Source organism: Pan paniscus, chromosome 9 (assembly GCF_029289425.2).
Source record: "Pan paniscus chromosome 9, NHGRI_mPanPan1-v2.0_pri, whole genome shotgun sequence".
NCBI lineage: Eukaryota > Metazoa > Chordata > Mammalia > Primates > Hominidae > Pan > Pan paniscus.
Window position 1 is genome coordinate 28,196,106 of NC_073258.2, and position 12,439 is coordinate 28,208,544.

Here is a 12,439-nt window from a genome sequence, read left to right on the forward strand (position 1 = left end):
TCTCTTTTATTCAGAATATCTCCCATTCACACTACTCAAATCAACCTGTATTCCACTCAATTTCCCTGCACTGGATTTTTTTTTTTGGTCTCTGATCAAACTATTTTCTTATCTCTTATTTCCTCTAACTCATATGAAATGACATTAGCTAATCTAATGTGATAGTGAATGATATTGAAAAACCTCAAATTATCATAAGTATTAAAATACCCTGTGCATTTTTATATACACAAATTTATATTATATTTTCAAACTTTGTGAAACCTGCATTGTTAAGACCTTGGAGAAAATCAAGATTCAAAGATCTCACATGGATTTCTGTTTTAAGCAACAAGATATCCTAAGCAAATGTAAACACCCTCCAGCTAGCTCTATTTCCCACATAATGCTAAGAATTTAGAAATGCTGAAAAATGGAACAAAACATTGATACAAAGCTAAGCTTAAATGAAAAATGGGTGTATCTACCGTTTTCAAAATGAAGTAGGAACATAAAATCTTACAGAAAGATACATGGAATGATACTTTGACAGAATGAGGTCAATTTGGGGGCATAAATACAGAGCCTAATAAGAAGATAGTACATTAACATCCATTTGGAGATGTTAGCAATTATATATGGAGACGTTGCCTTGAGGCCAACCGAGACATAGAGGAGGTTCTTTAGTTCCTGTAAGGCCTGTGGACAAGGCTGGGAACACTAAGAAGATATGCTTCAAGTGACCATTGGATCAATGAAGCAAAAGCTCATGTATCTTTTGTCTGACAAAATAGTGTACAGCCAGCAAAACCACTACCTTTTATAGCATATACCAGAAATATACTTTTAAAAGCTTCCTCTATCGTTGCTTTAAAAGCTTTCTTGTAAATGGTCATAAATTTGATGGTAAGTACCACAATTAGATCCTGCAGAGTACCTAGCAGTATTCCTTCTAGTCAAATATGACAGGTGCTAATACTTGACATTGAGATGAACTTGTCTATATTAGAATAGCTCTTTATGAAATCTTACATTTTGTGACCTTAGTAAAAGACCAGTTGTGATGAAAGCAGTTACTACAGTCACTGAAGGTGTGTTAGAAATAAGAAAGACATCCTATTTCTGCCTGTTGACTTCCTTTTTCAAGATACCTAAGCCAGAACAAGAATCTGAAAGAATTTGAGTAGAAGGTGGTGGAACATGGGAAGGAATATGCTGAACATATAAAACATAGGCAATGATACGTCTGCAGACACCTACGCATTATTTTTCTTCAAATTGGTTGCTTTGGATTTGCTTGCCTAAGTCCTTGGTTCCTCCAACTTTGTCACCCCAATATTTTTTATCATTGAACCTTGATGGTTTCCTTCATGTAAGTTATTATTGATTTTAATGTCAATATGTTCATGTATCAATGCATACTGTATGCACAGCATTTAGCACCGTCCCCAGCACTCGATAATTTTTTGAATAAATGAAACTTATCTAATACAAAATGAATTTCTTCCTAGGATGGAAGTGTAAGACAGTTATAATAAATTACATTTTTTAAAAGGAGTATAGATACATTGGCTCTTTATATGGTTAATTTGCAATAATCTTGGCTGACCTTTCCTTTCTTTGTTACCACAGAACAGGAGGTCTTGGCGTTGAATACTGTGTTGTGAGTGAAATCAGCCAGTTGGCACTAAAAAATTTAAACATGATCCATCCTTTGCATATTACAGTGGGCCAATGGGAAGAAAGCCAATGTGACAGTGTCTGGAGTGCCTTGGCCAGGACCCAAAGCCTATCTGGCTTTGAAATATAGATTTGAAATGCTCCGATTAGATTGGGCAGGAAACAGTGATGATCATTATTTCTTGGGTGGAAGACCACATGCTCTCTCTATTCATATGCTGGCTCCTCTTACTGAAATTCATGTCAAAAAATGTGTCTGTAAAGATTAAAGGCATAAGTTGAGCTAATGCTCTTATCTCAATTAAGTACGTTTCTTAAAAACAGGAATGAGATGCTGGATCAAATGGATTGCAACACCTATATTAATGGTTTTAAGCTATGTGTTTAGCAGGCACTAAACAGGCAAGACAAAATTTCCAATTTTTAATTATCTGAACATTTTTGTAATTGTCTAATCCCATGGGTCTGTTGCAATTGCCAGGATTACCCCAAAGCCATGGAGTCTGCAACATGCAGCATCTTCTTACCATTCAGGGCCACAGGTATGAGCTATTTGTTCTTCATTTCAACCTCTTAAGCCTTTTGACTCTAACTTAATTGCGCTTTGAACTCCATACCTGAGCTGTAGCACCCATCTTTGACTTTGGCTCTACTCCCAAACTACATTGCAGATTTCTCCAAACTCTCTATCTATGCACATTCCCCATCCACCTCCCAATCTCACCCTCACCCATAGCCTCAGATTACCCTAAATGTACTCTGTCCTAGCTCAGCCAACTCCCCTCCCAACCCATATAATTCCCCTGCAATTGGATAGAGACATTTACGGATGCTACTTAGGCTTGGCTTTGACTCAGTCCCATTAGCAGACCCTGGACAATAATTTATACAACATCATTATATTTCCATTTGTACAGTTTGGTCTAATCTGTTCTCAACCAACTGACCACACTATTCACCCTGAAGTTCACTGGACCAGATTTTACCTAATAAATGTTATGTAAACCCTATAAGCATTATTTTTCCCTGGATCTTACAACTCACTCCCATTCCAAGGTCGGCCTTGCCTTGTACATCTTCTTCCCCCTCCCTTTTCATTAACTCATTTTTCTCAACTGCTTTGCCACATGATGCCAAAATAAGATGCAAACTCCAGGCCTAGAAGACTCTGAGGTACTCAGGTTCCTGTATACCTCTCAGATCTTATCCTTTAGAATTGCCTCCTCACTGCTCACCCATTGTGTTTTAGTCACACTGCCCTTTATATACAGCTCTTCTAACATCCTAAGCTTATTCCCAATTTAGAGTCTCCTCACTTGCTCTTCCTTTTGCCTGCCGTGTTCCTCTTTGAAGTATTCTGCTTACCATTTATGTCTCAGCTCACATATCACCTTGGAAACACACAACTGGGTCACCTTTCCAGCCAAGCTTCATCCTTAAAGTTTCTGTCCACAACATTTCCCAGTGTTTTGTCCTTTGTACTATTAATTATCATTCAAATTATCTTAATTATGTGTTCATGTTTTTACTATACATTTTCCCTCATTTAAATATAACTTATTTAAGAGCAGTACATTTTATGTCTTGTTCTCTGTGTTATCACCCATTATGAATGTGACTGGAAAATAGAATATTGTCACGAAATATTTATTGATTTAATTAATAAAGAAGGCAAACCACATAAAAGAGATGGGGGTTACTTAAATGAGTTTTTAATGACTTTGTTCTTTTTATTATTTTTATTTTTTTTTTTGAGACAGAATTTTGCTCTTGTTGCCCAGACTGGAGTGCAATGGCGCGATCTTGGCTCACCGCAACCTCCACCTCCGGGGTTCAAGTGATTCTCCTGCCTCAGCCTCCAGAGTAGCTGGTATTACAGGCATGTGCCATCATGCCCGGCTAATTTAGTATTTTTAGTAGACACGGGGTTTCTCCATGTTGGTCAGGCCGGTCTCGAACTCCTGACCTGAGGAGGCCAACACCCACCTCAGCCTCCCAAAGTGCTGGGATTACAGGCGTGAGCCACCACGCCTGGCCGACTTTGTTCTTATTACATCCTTTTTGCGTGATGATATAAGCAAATTATTAATCTAAATTAAGGTAGGCCCCTTATATTGTATAACATACTCATCATTTTATTGTGTAAACCATAATTCAAAATTCACTGATGAGGATAAATAAAATTGCTTAAAATGGTGGTAAATTTAGGCTGGAGAAGATTTAGACAATTTAAAAAATTTTTTATTTTATGAATCCTCATTGTAGAAAATGCATTTGTCTGGGGGAAAGAGTGTGACTTCATAAGAATACAACAAACTTTTCAAAGACAACAATGACTCTAATTTCTCACTGTCTGCCAACTGAAAGTTCACATATAATATGATCCATGTTTGCCTTTATGTATTCAAATAAGTTTGTGAAGTCCTAAAAAAGATCTGGGTATGATATCAGCCACTGGCCTTACAAAGACTATAGAAGGCTTTGATCAAAAGCGTTTTTCCTCATTTCATCTCTGCCATGGAACCAGCTGTATGCAGCCTGGTAAATTGGTACACTTTTTCATTCGGTGTTTCTACTAAATTCCTATATCTCTTCTCAGTTTCATCAAGATGTGTATAGTTATTCTTTCATTAACTTAAGTGCTATCTTTACATATTAGATTCATCATTTTTAACTGTAAAAATACAAACATTTTCTGATGAGTGGTTATGTTGATATATAATTTTTTTCTTTTAAGTACAAAGTTCCAGACAAATGTAATGAATCCTTATTCCCTTGGAGACCTCTGAGTTAATCCAAATTTCTACAACATAAAGTAGTTTTATTGTTGCTGTAGTGAAGATTAACTATAATTTATTAAATGTGGCCTGCTTAATAATTGTGCTATAAACTCGAATCTTAGATATTGAGATTATTGTTTTTATTAGCACTGTTAACTGAAATTTTCAGGTTATGTATATGTCAAGAAACAGCTCATGTAGTTTTGTGTTATTTATGAGATACCTAAGAATATTTGAGCTCAGATGTATAATTCTTAGGAGACAGATACCTGAAGACAGTAAAAACCTCATATAAAAATAATGGAGAAAGGTTAGTAGTCATTGCATTAAACTATAGTTTCCAGCCATTTTGAAGTGAGTCCAGCATTTCTCCCCAAATTTATGGCTGAGGTTTATAAGCTTCATATTTATCACAAGAGCTTTGTTGGAATCTGCAAACTGTTAAGTGACATAATTTTACATTTCACTATATCAAATTGAGTGGCAAGCTTTTGAGGTTACAGAAGAAAGTGCTATAACAGAGATGTAGTCGCTATAATCTTGTTCACTAAAACTAACTACTAAGTATGCTGAGTGCTTTCCAAGTGTTTGGCCTTGTACTAAGTGATTTTCATTTATTAATTCACCTAACTCTTCAATGAACTCTGTGAAATAGGTTCCTTTATCATTTCCATTTACTGAAAATTGTAAAGAGGTCATGAAATTTGCACGAGAGCACTCAATGAAAGAGCTGTGATTTCAAAATTTCAAACTAGACACTTTTTTCATTTTTTTTTTCATTCATCCAGCTTCACTGAGGCATAATTGGCATATAAAAATTGAATATATTCAAAATGTGCAATGTGATGATTCTGTACATGAATACATTGTGTAATGATTACATTATATTCAGACATTAATAATCACACATCGTTACAATTGTGTGTGTGTGAAGACACTTAAGATCTACTATCATAGCAAATTTCCAGTAAATAAAGTATTATTAACCACAGTCACCATGTTGTATATTAGATTCCTATAATTTATTCAGCTAATAATTAAAAATTTGTACCCTGTGACTAACATCTCCCCATTTCTCCCACCCCCCTATCCCCTGGCAACCACTCCTCTACTCTGCTTCTGTGAGTTTGCCTTTCTAATCTCCCCTAAATGGTCTCTGATCTTCCGGTCTAGCACACAAAAGGAACAGGAATTTGGAAGGAGAATGGGCCAGATATGGCCAAGGAGAAGAGGAACAACTCTTCATTAATCCTATATTCTGTGACACAGAGTTTGATTTCTTCATAAAATAATAATTGCCTTTCTAGACTAAGTAAAACTAATTCTTTAAAGACCAGGCCACATTTTGTTTTTATTTTAAGTCAGTCTTTTGTAGTTTCTCCAATACATATGTACTTTTTTCGTTCTTTGACAGCCACTTATGATGTGTGAAAGTCATACCCAAGTTTACCTTCATGTGTTGTAATTATAATTTTTGTTTATGGAGCCATTTATTTGCTCATTCCTCAAAATTTCATTGAATATGTCTGCGAACCATGTATTAAGAAAACAGGGAGGAAAAAGGTAAGCTAACTGACCTTGAGTATCTTACCTTTGGTATAAAAAAATTCTCACATATAAAATTCATGTGTAATCCTGTGGTTACATAAGACAAAACAAAATTGTATTGATTACAATCAAACCACTTACATTTCTATGATTTCTTAAACTGCAAGAGGTAAAACTGAAAATTCTCGAGGAAGTAGATTAATAGTTAAGAAAATGAAGAACTTATTGAGTAAATTGACTGTGGAACTGAAGCCACAAATGAAATTATAAATACCCCAAAATCTTTGGCTACTGAAATAAATAAATATAATAAGGCATACTGAATAAAGAGAATGTTAGTGGCTTTTTACACACCTGCTCAATTTAGTTAAGTACAAATTATGTGATTGATTTATTTTGATGTATAATTGATGTACTTACAAATGATTTGTAAGTACAAATTACACAATTATACAATTGGTTTAATAGAAATTATACAATTGTACACATGAGTACAATTACACTAGAGTGTTTACACTACTTTGTCCCTTAAAATTTGATATAAACTCCTCCAATTTCCTTACAATTTATTATTCTGCTTGTTAGTACATTTTGCTTTGTTCCAGACACAGGCATGCCAGTGAATGTATTTTCACTGTCTGTACTCCATAGAATTTTAAATAACACATTTTATGGAGACACAATTCATGTGCCCTATAATTCACACATCTAATGTGTAAAATTCATTCAAAATTGTGCACACATCACCATGATCAATTTTAGAATATTTTCATTACCCCAAAAAAGAATTCCACGCCATTGGCAATCACTTCCCATTCTTTCCCACCCCTAATCCTAGACAATCACTAATGTATTTCTATCTCCATAAATTTGCCTGTTTTGAACATTTCATATAAATGAAGTCATGCAATATTTCATCTCTCTGACTTGTTTCTTTCAATTAGCATACTGTTCTCAAGGTTTAACTGTGTTGTACTATGTGTCAAAAATTTATTCATTTTAATTGTCAAATAATATTCTATTCTATAGATATACCATATTTCTATCCTTTCATCAGTTCATTAACATTTGTGTGGTTTTTACTTCTTTTACTTTAATAAATAATGCTGCTATGAACATTCATCAAACATTTTCTGTGTGAGCATGTTTTCATTTATTTTGGGTATGTACATGGGAACAGAAATGTTATGTCCTATGGTATCTATAAATTTCACTTTTTGAGGAACCGCAAACTGTTTTCCAAAGTAGATGCACAATTTTAGATTCTGATTAGCGATGTATGGAGATTTCCATTTTTCCACATCCTGTCTGGCACTTGTCATCTGTGAATAGATACAATTTTACTTTCTCCTTTCCTATATAAAAGTCTTTTTTTTCCCCCTGTGGTTGCCTACCACCACTACAATTTTCAGTAGAAATTATGAAAGCCAACATCCCTGACTTGTTGCTGATCTTACACCCAACATTAGGCATAAATGTAGCCATGTATTTTTAACAGATATTCTTTAGCAGGCTGAGGAAGCTCTGTTTTATTCCTAGCTTGTTGAGTATATTTATCAGGAAGAGTAGTAGTTGAATTTTGTATAGCGATTTTTCTTTATCTATTGAGATATTCAAGTGACTTTTTGGTTTTATAAGTATGGTGTACTACATTAATTGATTTTTGGATGTCAAACCAAATTTGAAGTCCGAGGATAAAACCCACCTCGTTATGGGACATAATCTTTTTATATATTGCTGAGTTCAGTTTTCTAGCATTTTGTTAATGATTTATGTGTCTACACTAGTAAGATATTTATGGTTTTCTTTTCTTACATTTTTTTCTGGCTATTGTATTAGGATAATACTAGACCCATAAAATGAGATGAGAATTTTTCTTTTTTCTGTTTTCTGGAAGAGTCTGTGAAAAAAAATTATAAAAAAACTTTTTGAGAAGTTTGGTAAATTTTCCCAGTAAATTCTTTTGAGTCTGTGCTTTTTTTGTGTGTGGTAGTTACTACCTCAATCTCTTTACTTGTTATAGGACTGTTTAGATTTCGTATTTCTAAGGCAGCTTCAGTTCTTTTCTAGGAATTGTCAGTTTCACCTACGATATCCAATTTTTCAACATACATTTGTTAAAAATATTACCTTATAATCCTTTTTATTTCTGTAAAGTTCGTGGTAATGTTACTTCATTCCTGATTTGTAATCCCCTCTTCTTACATTGGTCAGTCTAGCTAAAAGTTTGTCAATGCTGTGGATCTTTCAAATAAACAACTTTTGGTTTAATTAATTCTTCCTATTGCTTTTCTCTTTTCCATTTGATTAATTCTCACTCTATTTCTTATTATTTATCTTTTCTGTTTAATTCTGGTTTACTGTGATTTTCCCCCAGTGTCTTAACATAAAAGTTAGATTAAGATATTTCTTCTTTTATAATGTAATCCTTTTCATCTATAAATTTATATCTTATCACTGCTTTCATGGCAGCCCCAAAGTTTGGGGTTATTGTACCTTCATTTTTATTCATCTTGATATTTACTCTAATTTTTGTTTTTTGTTGGCTTATTGGTTATTTAGTAGTGTTTTAATTTTCACATATTTGTGAATTTCCAAATTGTCTTCTTTGTTTATAATTTTGCTCCATTGTTGTTGAATAAGCTATTTCATTCAATTATTTTAAATTTGTTAAAGTTTTTTGTTTTATATTTAATAGGGTTTCATGTGCATTTGAGAAAAAACTTCTATCTTATTACCGTTAGATTGAGTATCCTACGGATGTCTGTTAGGTATAGATGGTTTATAATTTGTTCAAGTCTCTTACTTCCTTGCTGATCTTCATAGTTGTTCAGTCTATTAATAAAATAATATTTTAATCTCCAATTATTTTCTATTTATTCAATTGTATTCAGTGTGTTTTATTTATTCTAGTGTTTTGTGTTTAGTTATATATACTTAAAAACTGTTACATTGTGTTAAAAATTGTCCTTTTAATTACTATAAAATGTTTTTCTTTATTTCTAACTACATTTGAATTTGTGTGTGTATTGGTCCATTTTCACGCTGCTGCTAAAGTCATACCTGAGACTGGGTTACAAAAGAAACAGGTTTAATGGACTTACAGTTCCAAGTGGCTAGGGAGGCCTCACAATCATGGCAGAAGACGAAAGCCACTTCTTAGATGGTGGTGGCAAGAGAGAGAATGAGAGAGACCGAAAGCAGAAACCCCTTATAAAACAATCAGCTCTCGTGAGAAATATTTACTACCACTAGAAGAGTACGGCAGAAACTGCCCCCATGGTTCAATTATCTCCCACTGTGTCCCTCCTACAACACATGGGAATTATGGGATACAACTCAAGATGAGATTAGAGTGGGGACACAGAGCCAAACCATAGCATTCTGCCCCTGGCCACTCCCAAATCTCATGCCCTCACATTTCAAAACCAATCATGTCTCCCAAAGTCTTAACTCATTTTGGCATTAACTCAAAAGTCCACAACCCAAAGTCTTATCTGAGACAGGGTATGTCCCTTCTGCCTCTGAGCCTGTAAAATGAAAAGCAAGTTAGTTACTTCCTAGATACAATGGGTGTACAGACATTGGGTAAATACAACTGCTCCAAATGGGAGAAATGGCCAAAACAAAGGGGCTACAGGCCTTGTGCAAATACAAAATCCAGCAGGGCCGTCAAATCTTAAAGCTCCAAAATGATCTCCTTTGACTCCATGTCTCACATCTGGGTCACGCTGATGCAAGAGGTAGGCTCCTGTGGCCTTGTGAAGCTCTGACCCTGTGACTTTGCAGGGTACAGCCCCATTCTTGGCTGCTTTTATGGGCTGGCATTGAGTGTCTGCAGCTTTTCCAGGCCCATGATGCAAGCTGTTGATGGATCTATCATTCTGGGGTCTGGAGGGCGGTGGCCCTCTTCTCACAGCTCCGCTAAGCAGCGCCTCAGTAGGGACTCTGTGTTGGGGTTTGGATCCCACATTTCCTTTTGGCGCTGCTCTAACAGAGGTTCTCCATGAGCACTCTGCCCCCATAGCAAATTTCTGCCTAGACATCTGGGCATTTCCATACATCTTCTGAAATCTAGGTGGAAGGTCCTAAACCTCAATTCTTGACGTTTGTGCTCCCTCAGGCTCAACACTAGATGGAAGCTGCCAAGGCTTCGGGCTTGCACCTTTTGAAGCCACAGCCCAAGCTGTATCTTGGCCCCTTTTAGTCATGGCTGGAGTGGTTTGGACACAGGGGACCAAGTCCCCATACTGCACATAGCAGAAGGATTGTCTGTCTCACAGCTTTGCCTAGTGATCCTATGTAAGTCAATACTAGTGGAAGGACAACATAGCACCCAACAGTTTATTAACTGGACTTTAGCACTCAACCCTGAGCACAAAGGCAATGTTGGGCACGCTGGTAAAGGACCACTAGAATCCAGCAGCCCAGACCCCTTTCTTTGCAGTCAAGAAAGGCGGGAAAAGGGGTGCAGGACTGCTACATTGGTGAGCATAACTAATCTGATAAGCGGAGGTCCATGGGTGGTTACGCACCGTGGAAAGGAATAAGCATTAGGACCAGAGAGGATGCTCTAGGACTAATGATCATTAGAAAATGACTAGGGGTGCTGGCATAATTATGTTCTTTTTTCAGATGGGAAACATTCCCCACAAGGCAAAAATGCCCCTAAGATGTATTCTGGAGAACTGGGACCAATTTGACCCTCAGATGCTATGAAAGAAATGACTTATATTCTTCTGCAGTCCCACCTGGCCACAATATCCTCTTCAAGTGGGAGAAACCTGGCCTCCTGAGGGAAGTATACATTATAACACCATCTTACAGCTAGACCTATTTTGTAGAAAGGAGGGCAAATGGAGTGAAGTGCCATATGTGCAAATTTTCTTTTCATTAAGAGACAACTCGCAATTATGTAAAAAGTGTAATTTATGCCCTACAGGAAGCCCTCAGAGTCTATACTTCCCTGCCCCGGTGTTCCCCCAGCAACTTTCCCAACTAATAAGGACCCCCCTTCAACCCAAACAGTCCAAAAAGAGTTAGACAAAGGGGTAAAAAATGAACCCAAGAGTGCCAATATTCCCCGATTATTCCCCCTCCAAGCGGTGGGAGGAGGAGAATTTGGCCCAGTCAGAGTGCATGTACCTTTTTCCCTCTCAGACTTGAAGCAAATTAAAATAGACCTAGGTAAATTCTCAGATAACCTTGATGGCTATATTGATGTTTTACAAGGGTTAGGGCAATCCTTTGATCTGACATGGAGAGATATAATGTTACTGCTAAATCAGACACTAACCCCAAATGAGAGAAGTGCCGCCATAACTGCAGCCCGAGAGTTTGGTGATCTCTGGTATCTCAGTCAGGTCAATGATAGGATGACAACAGAGGAAGGAGAACAATTCCCCACAGGCCAGCAGGCAGTTCCCAGTGTAGATCCTCAATGGGATACAAAATCAGAACATGGAGATTGGTGCCACAAACATTTGCTAACTGGCATGCTAGAAGGACTAAGGAAAACTAGGAAGAAGCCTTTGAATTATTCAATGATGTCCACTCTAACACAGGGAAAGGAAGAAAATTCTACCGCCTTTCTGGAGACACTAAGGGAGGCATTGAGGAAGCATACCTGTCATCTGTCTCTATTGAAGGGCAACTAATCTTAAAAGATAAGTTTATCACTCAGTCAGCTGCAGACATTAGAAAAAAACTTCAAAACTCCATCTTAGGCCCAGAGCAAAACTTAGAAGCCCTATTGAACTTGGCAACCTCGGCTTTTTTATAATAGAGATCAGAAGGAGCAGGTGGAACAGGGCAAACGGGATTAATAAAAAAAAAAAGGTCACCGCTTTAGTCATGGTCCTCAAGCAAGCCGACTTTGGAGGCTCTGGAAAAGGGAAAGGCTGCCCAAATTGAAGGCCTAATAGGGCTTGCTTCCAGTGCAGTCTACATGGACACTTCAAAAAAGATTGTCTGAATAGAAATAAGCCACCCCCTCATCCATGCCCCTTATGTGAAGGGAATCACTGGGAGGCCCACTTCCCCCAGGGAATGAAGGTCCTCTGAGTCAGAAGCCACTAACCTTTGAGATGATCCAGCAGCAGGACTGAGGGTGCCCGGGGCAAGCGCCAGCCCATGCCATCACCCTCAAAGAGCCCCGGGTATGCTTGACCATTGAAGGCCAGGAGGTTAACTGTCTCCTGGACACTAGCATGGCCTTCTCAGTCTTACTGACCTGTCCTGGACATCTGTCCTCCAGATCTGTCACTATCCGAGGGGTCCTAGGACAGGCAATCACTAGATACTTCTCCCAGACACTAAGTTGTGAGTGGGGAACTTTACTCTTTTCACATGCCTTTCTAATTATGCCTGAAAGCCCCACTCCTTTGTTAGGGAGAGACACGCTAGCAAAAGCAGGGGCCATTATACACTAGAATTAGGAGAAGGAAAAAGGG

General features: G+C 37.1%; 1 pseudogene; it reads left to right on the top strand.

Moving 5' to 3' along the window:
* Positions 1-10,622: 10,622 nt before the first annotated feature.
* On the top strand, positions 10,623-12,134 carry LOC134731163 (uncharacterized; annotated as a pseudogene).
* Positions 12,135-12,439: the final 305 nt, after the last annotated feature.